The sequence below is a fragment of the Monodelphis domestica genome, chromosome X (genome assembly GCF_027887165.1).
Source record: "Monodelphis domestica isolate mMonDom1 chromosome X, mMonDom1.pri, whole genome shotgun sequence".
NCBI lineage: Eukaryota > Metazoa > Chordata > Mammalia > Didelphimorphia > Didelphidae > Monodelphis > Monodelphis domestica.
The window spans coordinates 40,183,445-40,195,416 of NC_077235.1; the positions used below are offsets into that span (position 1 = coordinate 40,183,445).

General features: G+C 35.3%; 1 pseudogene; it reads right to left on the bottom strand.

Annotated features, from left to right (window-relative positions):
• Positions 1 to 10,314: 10,314 nt before the first annotated feature.
• Positions 10,315 to 11,072, bottom strand: LOC100014236 (60S ribosomal protein L7-like; annotated as a pseudogene).
• Positions 11,073 to 11,972: the final 900 nt, after the last annotated feature.

The following is an 11,972-nucleotide window of genomic DNA, read 5'->3' on the forward strand; positions in this document are numbered from 1 at the left end:
CCAAATCCCAAAGTGAAAAGAATCCCTCTTTTCAAGGAACTTTTAATCTCTTATATGGGGGAAGGCAGATGGGAAGAATATCAGGGCAAATCAAAACAAAAATATTTAACATCAGTGAACAAGCATTTATTGGTCAGTCATTATGTACCAGACCCTGTGCTAAGTACTGGGGATATAAATAAATGCAAGAAACAAGACCAGGTCTTACCCCTAAGGAGCTCACCTTCTAATGGGAAAATAAAGTAGATAAATAAAAGCTATACACAGAATGGATAGAGAGCATTCTGAGATGAGGGAGCACTATTAGCTGCAAGGACCAGGAAAATCTTCTAGTAAAATGTATAATCTGAGATGAATCTTAAAAAAGCCAGAGAAACTAAGAGGCAAAAATGAGGGGTAGAGCATTCCAACATGAAGGGCAGGAAGCACAAAGGTATGGAGATTGGAGATGATCTGTCATATTCAAGGAACTACATATAGCCAGGTGTAATTTAATTGTAGTACATGTAGAGGGGACTAAGGTGCAAGAAGACTGGAAAATGTGGAAATGGATGAAGTTATGATAGCTTTAATTGACAAACAAAAGAATCTCTATTTGATCCTGCAGGTAATAGGGAGCCACTAGAGTTCCTTGAGCAGGTGAATGGCATAGTTAAACCTCTGCTTTAGAAAAATCACTTTGCCAATTGAGTGGATGAGGTCCTTTAGTGGAGAGGAACCTGTGAGATGATAAAGACCTAAAGTAGGATTGTGGATTTTATTTGTTGAGAGAAAGGGACATATTGTACATAAATGAACAATGAGATGTGGGAAAGGATTGGCTACATGGTTTACATTCAACAGAGTTATGGAGAATGCTAGCAGAATTGTAGGCCTAGATGATTATAAGGCTGATAGTGCCATTAGAAATGATAGGAAAGTTGGGGAGGGGAAAATTTATGGGGGAAAAGATCACAAGTTCAGTTTTGGATTTCTCTTTATAAAATCATAACAAAGAGGGCAAATAACAGGATGAGAAAAATCCTTTTTTGGGAAGATGGCGTTTGAGCTGAGCCTTGAATTAGGGGTCAGAAATCCAAGGGAATTGAAGTATTTCTCATCTCTGCACTTATTATTAGTAGTAGTAGTATTGTTAGTACTGGTAATAATATCAACACAAAGAATGTTACATGTTAGAATGCTGTACTAGCACAAATTGTTAATAGACATATGGCTAAAGTTGACTGACAGAAAAGAATTGGTTCTTACTATCAAAGTTTATATTTGGTAACAGGTGGTTATCATCTGATCTCACCTCCCTCCCTTGTTTTGATTTCTAATCCCAGAGCATTAGCAGAACTAGGGAACATTCCAATAGAATGTAAGTTCCTTGAGGGCCAAGACTTTTTTCTTTGTTTCATCTTTATCTTTTCAGTACCCAGCACAGCATCTGGTACATTGTAGGTGCTCAATCAATCCTTGTTAGGCTGAATCACAGGTCAATACTTTTCTGCTACATTTTCTGGCCTGGTGATCAGTATTCTCCACTGCAGGATGCCAGCCAGAATGTTTTAATTATTTTTTGGTTTTGAAGAATCCCATGAGGTAACTCTGGGGAAGAATCCAGGCTAAGTGGGCAGACCATAGTCTCATCAAATCATGGAACATTTGAAAAGGGTCATTTCTTCTGTGATTCTTCCTCAGATTTTGAATGGAAGAATAGCAGGCCTGATTGTGAAAAAAAAGCCAATATACACAATGACTTAGTTATTCACTGTAATGGAGGAAGCAGGAGACCTCAAGAAGCCAGACAGCTTCAATGTCATTTGCTGCTGTCCATTTCTTTTGTCCAAGAGATGTGAGAGATGGTAATATCTCCGCTCCAGTTGTTATCAAACTTAATTTTTTAGACAGGAAGAGATATGATTTTATTGAAAATTCCTACCTACAGATGGGCTCTCTTGTCTGAAGTGAATATCATCTGGGAAAAAACACCAAACTGTTGAATTCTCTTATTTACTCTTAATGGGAAGGCAACATAATTGATGGAGAGGGCTTGCCTATTGATAAGCCCTTCAGATGTCTGGGCAGGAGAAGGAGTTGGAGAAGCAACAGCTGCTGCCTGCCTGTTTTCACCACTTGCCTCCCAGAGTTTGGGGCAGGGAGAACAGAGTGGACTTAACTGTGGCTGCCATCTCCTCTCACTTAGGCCAATACATTCATGGTAGCAATATCAGCATCACTGGGCACCCACATAAGACTGAAGTGGTGCACAAAAGTTAAGTGTAATCCACAGATATCCCTACTAGTTTACATTTTTCATGGTAGGAGACCAGCATTTAAGTGATCTGAATCTCATCTACTTCTATTGTTGTATATAGTGAGACAGCTTATTATATGCTAATGTGACCAGTCTGGCATTTCTTTACCTTTCAAAGGCAAATGACTTTTCACAGAGTTAGAGTTAAGCCATTGTCACTATGGAATTATTATGCCCCTTACTTTACATTGAGACAATATTTCAATATGCATTTTCAATTGGACTTTATAACTTGTTTGTACTTTCTTATTTTGTTAAAAGAAATGGTTGGAGAGGCATCTGGGTAGATCAGTGGATTGAGAGCTAGGCTTAGAGATGGGGAGTCCTAGGTTCAAATCTGGCCTCTGACACTTCCTAGCTGTGTGACCCTGGGCAAGTCACTTAACCCCCATTGCCTAGCCCTTACCACTCTTCTGCCTTGGAACCAATATGAAGTATTGATTCCAAGAAGGAAGGTAAGGGTTAAAAAAAAAGAAATGGTTGGTTATCACTGTAGTATTTAGAATTCTAACTGAAGTCCAAAAAGCAACTTGGAATATTAAAACAGCACCGCACTCTTGTATATCCTGATGTTTCTTCAAGCTCCTCACATCTCAAACACAACTCATCCCGTTCCTCCTTTTCCTTCTAAGAAAACCTGTATCTTCATCTTCCATATTCCATTCTGTTACCACTGCCAGTATCATAGAATATACCTCATTATTTCATTCCTGGATTACTATACTTTCAGTTTTCTCCTTAACTCTGATCTCCTTCACCTCAAATGATATAAAATTAAATGCTATGAATTTATATGCCCAATCTTGTGATTTCATTCATGTAGGGAAGAAGTGTCACATAGGCCCATGACATTCCTGAATATAGCCTTAATTAGGTTAAAATGTAGTTGGGAAATATTTAGCAAAATAAATAACATGCAATAGAAAGTAGATACTGCTAATATGTGGTTGTATAAATCCATTGGCTCTGCAACCAAAATTAGAAGGAAAGCAAGAAACTGGGAGAATATTTTTATAACAAAACTCTCTGACAAACAGTATCAGAAAAATCTTACATCCTATACCAAGATAAATTCAAAATGGGTTAATGACATATATAAAGGATGAAAGCTGAAATAAATTAGGTGAACACAGTTAGGATACCTGCCAGATCTGTGGGAAAGGAAGAAATTTAAGACCAAGCAAGAGATAGAAAATATTACAAAATGTAAAATGAATGACTTTGATTATATTAAATTAAAAATATTTTGTACAAACAAAACCAATGCAACCTAAATTAGAAAGAAAGCAACAAACTAGGAAAACATTTTTATAACAAAACTCTCTGAGAAAGGTTTAATTTCCCAAATATATAAGGAACTAACCCAAATGTACAAAAAATTAAGCCATCCCTTAATCGACAAATGGTCAATGGAGATGAATAGGCAGTTTTCACATGATGAAATCAAAACTATCAATAAGCAAATAAAAAAGTATTCTAAATCCCTCCTGATTAGAGAAATGCAAATAAAAATAGCTCTGAGGTATCACCTTATACCTAGCAGACTGGTCAATATGGCAGCACAGGAAAGTGATAAATGTTGGAGGGGATGTGGTAATAGTGGGACACTAATACACTATTGGAAGAGTTGTGAATCAGTCCAACCATTCTGGAGGGCAATTTGGAATTATGTGCAAAGGGCTTTAAAAGAATGCTTGCCCTTTGATAGTGCCATACTACGGCTGGGTTTGCACCCCAAAGAGATAATAAGGAAAAATACTTGTACAAAAATATTCATAGCCACACTCTTTGTGTTGGAAAAAAATTGGAAAATGAGAGGGTGTCCATCAATTAGGGAATGGCTAAACAAATTGTGGTATCTGATGGTGATGGAATACTATTGTGCTGAAAGGAATAATGAACTGAAGGATTTCTATGTGAACTGGAAAAACCTCCAGGAATGGATGCAGAGTGAAGGGAGCAGAACCAGGAGAACATTATACCCAGAGACTGATACATTGTGACACAATTGAATGTAATATTTTTTTTCTTCTAGCAGTAATGCAATAATCCAGGCCAAATCTGAGGGATGTAGGAGAAAGAACACTATCCACATCCAGAGAAAGAACTGTGGAAGTAGAAAAACAGAAGAAAACCATATGATTGAACATGTAGTTCAATATGGATATGATTGAGGTTTTGATGCTAAAAGATCACTCTACTGCAAATATTAATAACATGGAAATAGGTTCTGAACACCTCACCCAGGCTTGCTTTGATGAGACTCCTTCTTTGCTTATTTTGTCAAATAGTTTATGTAGTATTAGCATTAATTGTTCTTTAAGTATATGATAGAATTCACTTGTGAATCCATCAAGCCCTGGAGATTTTTTCTTAGAGAGTTCCTTGATGGCATGTTCAGTTTCTTTTTTCTGAGATGGGATTGTTTAAGTATACTATTTCCTCTTTTGTTAATCTATGCAGTTTATATTTTTGTGAATATTCACCCATTGTACTAAGATTGTCATATTTATTGCCATATAATTGCACAAAATAGCTCTTCATAATTAATTTCTTCTTCATTAGAGATGAGATCACCTTTCCATCTTTGATACTGTTACTTTTATTATCTTCTTTTTTGATTAGATTAACCAGTACTTTACCTATTTTGTTTCTTTTTTTTCAAAGTACCTGCTTTTGGTCTTATTTAATAGTTTAATAGTTGTTTTACTTTAAATTTTATTAATTTCCCCTTTAATTTTAAGGATTTCCAATTTAATTTAATTTTATCTGGTGATTTTAAATTTGTACTTAAATTTTTTTAAGTTGCAGACACAATTCATTGATCTTCTCCCTCTCTATTTTGTTGATATAGACACTCAGAGATATAAAATTTCCCTCGAGTACTGCTGTTTCAGTATCCCACAGATTTTGATATGTTTTCTCCTCATTGTTATTTTCTTTAATGAAGTCCATAATTTTTTCTTTTGATTTATTTATTGACCCATAAGTTTTGAAGAATTAAATTATTTAGTTTCAAATTACTTTTAAATTTCCCTTTCCATGGACCCTTGTTAATTATAATTTATATTACATTATCATCTGAAAAAGTTACATTTATTATTTCTGCTTTTTTGCATTTGTTTGCAATATTTCTATGCCCTAGTACATGGTTGATCTTCATATATGTACCACGTACTGCTGAGAAGAATGTATATTCCTTTTTATCCCTGTTCAATTATCTCTAGATACCTATCAACTCTAACTTTTTTTAAACATTTCATTTACTTCCCCTACTTCTTTCTTATTTTTTGGTTTGATTCATCCAGTTCTGAAAGAGGAAGTTTGAGATCCTCCACTAGTACGGTCTTACTATCTATTTCTTCCTTAAGCTTCTTTAATTTCTTCTTTAGAAATCTAGATGCTATACCATTTGGTACATAAATATTAGTAATGATATTACTTCTTTATTTATAATACCTTTTAGCAAAATATAATTTCCTTCCTTATCTCTTATTCAGATCAATTTCTACTTTGGTTTTGTCTGGTATCATGATTGCTACTCCTGCTTTTTTTTACTTTAGGTGATACATAATAAATTCTGCTCCAGCCTTTTACCTTGAATCTGTGTGTGTCACATTGTCTCAAATATGTTTCTTGTAAACAATATATAGTAATATTTTGTTGTAATCCACTCTGATATCCAATTCTGTTTTATGTTTACTAACTGTGTATTGTTCTGCATCCTATTATCCCCTTTAGATCCTTTCACTCTGTTCCTCCTCATCAGTATTTTGCTTTGTGCCACTCCCCTTTCCCACTATTTCCAATTACCTCCCTCTCCCCTTGTCTTATTCCCCTTGTAATTCTCTATAGGGTAAGATAGAATTCTATACCACACTGAGTATACTTGTTTTTCCCTCTCTGAACCAGTTACAGTGAGAGTAAAGTTTAAGCATTGCTAGTCACCACCATTATCCTCTATTCTCTATAATGATTTTTCACACCTCTTGATGTTATAGAATTTCCCCATTCTATTTCTCCCTTCCCTTTTCTTTCAGTGTAATCTTCTCTTTCACTCCTTGATTGATTTTTTTGCATATCATTCATATGCATACATATCATATAATTTATACTTATTATTCCATATCACATTTATATACACATCATATCATCATCTACATCATATCCTCTTAATCATCTTAAATCTCCACCTGCTTTCTGAATAAATTCTTTCTATCTTCTCTATTATTAAGAGTAATTTTTGAGAATTGCAGAAATCCTTTTTCCGTGTAGATATATAAACATTTTGAATATAATGATTCCCTTATGTTTTCTCTTTCTTATTTACCTTTTTGGGCTTCTCTTGCACCTTGTGTTTTGATTTCAAATTTTTGTTTCAGTCTGGCTTATTCCTCAGTAATGCTTGGAAATCTTCTGTATTATTGAATGTCCATTTTTTCCAAAGAAAGAATATATCAGTTTTGCTGAATAGGGACTCTGGTTATAGACCCCAATTTTTTTTATTTCCTGAATATCATATTTCATGCTTTCTGATCCTTATTATTTGGAATCTGCTAAGTACTGTGTCATCCTGATTACAGTTCCATGGTATTTGAATGGTTTCTTTCTGTATGCTTGAAGTATTTTATTCTTGTCTTCGTGGCTTTTGAATTTAGCTATTGCATTCCTGGAAGTTGTCAATTGAGGATTTCTTGCTGGAGATGATCTATTAATTTTTTCAATTTCAATTTTATTTTCTTGTTTGAGGATCTCTGTGCAGTTATCTTTGATAATTTCTTGCAATATGATATCCAGGTTTTTTCTTGATCATGGCTTTCAGGTAGTCCAATAAATCTCAAATTGTCTCTCTCCTTGATGTATTTTCTAGGTCTATTTTTTTTTTCATTTGATATTTCATATTTTCCTCTCTGTTTTTTTTCCATTCCTTTGATTCTGCTTTATTATTTCTTGATTTCTCATGAAATATTTATTTTCTAGAGGGTCAATTCTGATTTTTAAGGCCTGATTTTCTCTTTGTTAGTTTTTGGTTCTCCTTTTTCAGTTGGTCCATTTCTCCTTGCATCACTTTCATTTCTCCTTGCATCACTTTCATTTCCTCATTTTTCTTCTGCCTTTCTTAATTGGTTTTCAAAGTCTTTTTTGAGCTCTTCCAGAATCTGTGTCCAATCCACGTGTTTATTTTGGACTTTGGGTGTATGTCCTTTGCTTTCACTGTCCCCTTCTTTGTCAGTACCTTACTCTATGTCTCCATAGAAATTCTTTAGAGTTAGGTGTTTTTTTTTTCTTATTTTTTTCTATCTAATTATAGATATACTCTATTTCCTTGGAAATTGAGGTACCCTCTTAAACTTCATTTCTTGCTTGATGTTATTCTCAGCTCATTTTCTGTGTCTGAGGGCTGAGATCTCTGAGAGGCCCCTACTCCTGCTGATTCAATTGACCCTTGAGATGCTGATGGCTTAAGGACTTGCCTCAGGCTTAGGCTTAAGCTTTTGATATCACTCTGACTTTGATCAAGTCAGGTGGTGATCAAATTCTAGGCCCTGGCTTAGTCTCAATTTTTTTTTCTCTCTTTGTACCTGATCCAATCAGGCATACCTGATTGCCCTGTCCTGGAGCTCCACCTTTATTTTTGTGCAGAAATATCTGTGGTCCCCCTCATGAACTGTGTCCTCACCCCCAAAATGTGAACCATGTCCTCATTTCAAGCCCAAAATGGGATTCTCAGTCTTGTTGTTGGCCAACACACATCAGCCTGTCCTGGGATAGGATTCTGGACTCATACAGATTTGAAATTTTAAGGGGTGTGGGTTGGCTTGTACCACTATTTGCCTCTGTAGTATTTCAGTGTCTGAATGTTCACTTGAGCTTAGGTTCCAAATTTGGGACAGCAGATGTGGGGGTGGAGTGGGGGGTTGACTTGTTCTTTCCTCCTTGCTGGCTTTTGCTGGCGCTGCTCTCTTCTCACACAAGTGCCCCAGATGATCTCTACCTACCTTTTGGGTTTTTCTTTTCTTGAAAGTTATTTCACTCTGTCTCCTTGTTGGTTCTTTCACTTATGTATTCCTTTTGTGGTGATATTTTAATCTTGGTCAGAGAGGATTCTCATGATGACACATAGCTGCTGCAATTTACTCCTCCATCTTGACTTCACTCCCGGAAGTCCCAAATGTATTCATTCTTGATCTCCATCTTTTGTGTCCCTTATGTTCTTTAAGTCCCAACTAAGACCTCACCTTCTACAAGAATACTCTCTGGGTCCTTTTTAATGTAAGTGCCTTTCACAATTATCTGCATTTCTTCTTTGATTATCTCCAATATATCAGGTATCTAATTTGTATATAGTTGATGTCTTTTTCCTTAGATAGTAAAGTAATTGAGAGAAGAGTCTGTGTTTTTGCTTTTCTTTGAATCCCTCAGTACTTATCTGGGACATAGAAGAAGGCACCTGCAACTTATTATTCTGATTTTCTAATTCTTGTTTTAAAATCATCTTAATTTATGAATATATTTCTTTTTCCTTTTCCAACCCAGCTAACCATCTTTTGCATAATATTTTTAAAAAAGAAAAACTTTATGCAAAACTAACTTTAACATCAATCATATTTGGTGATATTTTTAATATTCTACACCTATATACCAAATGTAGGAAAAGGGTTATAAGGGGATAAATGAAAGTGCAGATTGTCTCCAAAAAGATTGAGGAAAAAATTAACCATGGACCCTGGAAAAAGATTGTGGAATGTGAGGGGATGCGGAGGAGGGGCTTGTAAGAAAACTGTTATTCCTTTTACTTCTTGTTTCTAAGCTGAAGAGAAGGAGCAACTCTGGTTTGCTATCCTTACCCTGTCTGTTTGGAGAGAGGTGGAGGTTCCTGCTACTGGATAACATCATGGAAGAGATCTAGATTCCCTACTATTTATCAATTTGGCCAAGGCAATCCAAAGATTCTAGCATTTGAGTTTTTACCTGAGGAGCCAACCACAGCTTTGGGGAAGACTCATTTTTGAGTCCATCCTCAATAGCTTTTTGGAGACAATTTTGAGGGTTAACTGAACAACAGTTTGGGAATTAACTCTAGGTAGCTAGATAGATTTTTGGGTTGCTTAGCTAGAACAAGGAGCTGGTAGGAAATTTTGGAACACTTGAAGAGCTATCTTATGAGAGAGGCATAGACAGCTGAGTTGGAAAGTTAAGTCTTAGTATTAGGGAAACCTTATCTTGTTTATCAATTTACCCTATTCCTGCACCACCACCACTAAGGAGAAGGAAGACATATATATTTTCTTTTGTTCATTATAATCATTATTTTTCTTGTTCAGCATTATTTGCTTTATATCACTTATTCATCATATTCACCTTTCCTTTCAGCAGTAATGACAACATTCCATTCATGTACTATATCTTTTTCAGCCATTATTTATTCAGTGGATATCTGCTTAATTTTTATTTCTATTTCTTTGCTAATAAAGTGTAGATATTTCTATCTTGAGATACAGTTGTCAAAATTGAGTTATAGAAACAATGATATAAAATTTGTCTAAATGGGACATTTTGTTTTATCATCGTCCTCCTTGAGGGTAGACATTTGTTAGTAGAATCTCTGGGTCAAATCATAGTTTTTGTTTTATTTTGAAAAGTAATCTCTCCCATCTCTAGGCCTGGCTCTCAATCCACTGAGCCACCCAGCTGCCCCAAAAGTAATCTCAAAGAGTTGTATCAAATGATTGGACTGATTTATAGTTTCACCAGCAGTATGTTAGTGCAGCTGTCTTTCCAGAATCCCCATAACTTCGACCATCTCTATCTTTTGACATCTTTGTTAATGTGCCATGTGTGAGGGAATATTACATTGTAACCATCTTTCATACAGTCATAAATCATTTTCACAATATGTTTACGGTCATTTACAACTATTTGTTCATATTCTTAGATGAGTTTTTTACTCAGCCATGGTGCTTGGTCTTTTTTTTATCATGGCCAATTTTATTAACATATGATTAGAAAAATTATCATGGTAGAAACCTTGAGTTCATTTTTCTAATAAGCTTGTTGATATAATCTTCCCTGTTACAAGTATCTCCACTTTTCACAAAATGTATAGTCTTTTTCTTACTTCCACCACATGGAGAAGATAATTTGAAGCTCCATAGAAAGTTAGTGGTGGTTTTGACGTGCTTGCCAACAGTGTAGATCTCCTGGATCACGTCCTCCATAAAGATAATTCCATATTTACCAAGTAATTTTGCAAGTTGGGCATCATCAGTTGGGGCAATTCTTTATTTCTTGATTTTGCCATCACCATGTTTGTAAATCAAATCAATCACAGGTTTCATATTTGGTTACCCTCATGTAGTATATGTTTCCACAATCCTCAGCATGTTAATTGAAGCCTTGTTAAGCTTAACAGAAGTGTCATTGCATATTTGGCAAAGATGAAGAAGCTGAATAATTTTGGGAATACTTGGGCTAACACCACTGTTATGTCTGATTCTGATCACAAAAACTATCTTGGATTTGGCAGTGTCATAGTAGTTGCCAGCCTTGCATGCCATTTCAGTCAATTGGATTTTACTTCAGTACATTTATCTATAGTCCTTATAGTAGGCTTGAGCTTTTCCCATGGATAACTTTTCTCCGTATCTTTTGGAGATTCCTTTATAGCTATCTATTTCAGACATTTGGTCTTCAGTATTAAAAAGGCCTTTTCTTTTTTCAGAAGGCATTCTGGCATGGATGGTAGCTTCTTCTTTTCTTTTGTACCCACCATGATTCTAGCTGGAAAAAGGAAGTACTGATGCTTCATCTTCTATTGTTGGATTAATTCTCTTTATATCTTGTGTATATGCCTTGATTCAGATTTTTCATGCAACTCTTCCCTTATCCTGTCTGCTAGAATAATTGGTTAATAATCACAAAAGACAAAATTGTTAATTTCAATTGGATACATTTGGAAACACTTCTATATGAACAAATTTAATGCAACAAGGATAAGAAGGTAAGCTGAAAATTTGGGTCAGGGTTTATATCACTTGTCTCCCTAATCACTATCTATTTTCTAAAACACATAGTTATTTTGTAAGATAGTCAGTTTTAAAAAGAAGAACTGCAAATTATATAGTTCTGAATTACTAATAATAACAGAAATGCAAATCAAAACAGCTCTGAGGTTTAACCTACTACGTAGGGCATTGGCTGAGAAGATAGATCAGATGAATACTTAATCTTTCAGGGGTATACCTTTTGAATTGAGTCCAGCAGGAGGGTTCCTTGGCTCTGTCTTGTTGTTATGTTTGATTTTAGTCCCCTAGGAGCATTTAATTTGCAATTGATAAGGAAGGGTTTTCAGAGGTCTGAAATTTTGCTGCTTCTATGCTACCATCTTGACTCCGTCTCTCACCTCCTGTATTTAATCCTGAATTGACAATGCCCAGGAATGTTATACCCAAATTCAAGAACTACCATACCAAGGAAAAAATATTACAAGCTACTTAGAAGTCATTTAGATACCATGGAACCACAGTGAGGATAAGACAGAATCTGGCTGCATCTACACTGAAAGACCAGAAGGCATGGAATATTATATTCCCGAAAGCAAGGGAACTAGTTCTACAACCAAGAATCAACTACCCAGCAAAACTCAATATATTCTTTCAGGGGAATGCATGGT